The sequence below is a fragment of the Vulpes vulpes genome, chromosome 11, assembly GCF_048418805.1.
Source record: "Vulpes vulpes isolate BD-2025 chromosome 11, VulVul3, whole genome shotgun sequence".
Classification (NCBI taxonomy): domain Eukaryota; kingdom Metazoa; phylum Chordata; class Mammalia; order Carnivora; family Canidae; genus Vulpes; species Vulpes vulpes.
In genome coordinates this window covers 15818171-15819893 of record NC_132790.1, presented here as the reverse complement: position 1 = coordinate 15819893, position 1723 = coordinate 15818171, and positions in this window count along the sequence as shown.

The following is a 1723-nucleotide window of genomic DNA, read 5'->3' as shown; positions in this document are numbered from 1 at the left end:
GGTGTGATCCTGGAGACCAGGGATCGAGTCCCACGTTGGGCTCCCTGCATGGAGCCTGCTTCTCCCTGTGTCTCTGCCTCTCTCTCTCTCTTTCTCATGAATAAATAAATAAAATCTTTAAAAAATAAAAAAATAACAATTCTTTAAAAAAAGAAGCTAAGCAATTAAGAATAAGGTTTAGAAATGTAGATACCAGATTTTCAAGACTTGTATTAAAAAATGTGAATTATCTGTTTTTATATGATTACATATTGAAATTATATTTTGGACATATTAGGTTAAATAAAATATTTTACTAAAATTAATTTCACCTACTTGCTTTAAGTGGCTACTAGAAAACTTTAAACCACCTAGCTTATTTTAAATTACATGGCTAATTACAGGGTTAGCCTTATGTTGGACAGCACGGCTCCAAATAGTCAACTAATCAAAAACATAAATCTACCAAAGTTTGCACGTAAAGGCTTACAAAGTTTCCAGTTAAAGCGTTTGAGGGAGTTGGGAGGAAATACATCACATTGATATTTTTATTTTATTTTTTTAAAAAATATTTGACAGAGGGACGCCTGGGTGGCTCAGCGGCTGAGCTTCTGCCTTTGGCTCAGGGCGTGATCCCAGGCCCCAGATCGAGTCCCGCGTCGGGCTCCTGCATGGAGCCTGCTTCTCTCTCTGCCTGTGTCTCTGCCTCTCTCAATTATGAATAAATAAAAAATATTTTTAAGATTTTGACAGAAAGAGAGAGTGAGCACAAGCAAGGGGAGCAGCAGGCAGGGGGAGAGGGAGGAGCAGACTCCCCGCTGAGCAGGAGCCTGATGTGAGGCTCCTAGGACCCCGGGATCATGACCTGAGCCAAACGCAGACGCTTAAGGGACTGAGCCACCCAGGCGCCCCCAAATTGGTATTTTTAAAAGATAAGTGTGTAATATGCTGAAGCTGGATTGGAATTCAGGGCGAGCGGCTGTAGCATCGGGTAAAATGGGAGGCTCCTGCAGTAATTCAGGCAGAAAAGTGATGCTATTGGTTTGGGCTGGAATGGAGGTGGTGAGATGAGGAGAAGACACATCTGAGAGACACTTGGGAGGTAAAAGTGACAAGGACCACAACTGTACTTAATCCGATTCTCATCTGATTGGATCAAAACACGGATTGCATTTACTCATAATCTACGATGACAACAGTAGCTAAAACGTATTGATCGAATTCGGTGATTTAATCAAAACCGCTGATTCAATCAAATTCAACAATTTTATTAAGAATCACCAATCCGGCCGATTTTCATGTGCTTCTGAGAACCGAGCATACACATACGCACAGACAACACAGGGACTCTCACAATGTTGACAGAATTCGCAGCAGCGTTTGTGTGTAAGCGGCCGACGAGGGTGGCACAGGCGGGCCGGCGCCTCCTGTCCGCTCCACGAGGAGCCTCCGCACGGAGGGACCACGGAGCCCGGCGCGGGGCGCGGAGGCGGGTCCGGCTCCGTCGCCGCGGCCAGAACTGGCCCGAGGGCCCTCGTCAGTCGCGGCCCGGCCCGAACCCGCTGCTCGTTCGTCGCCCCGCCCGCCACGGGGCCGGCCGGCTACGCTCCCGGCGCTTTTCCTCAGGCCGCGCCGGTGCGGGGCTGACGCGCTCAGGAGGCCCAGGGCGCCGTCGACCCGCCGCCGAGGCAACCGCGGAGCCGCAGGCTGCGCCCGCCGTCTGACAGGCCTTCCCGCGGGGAAC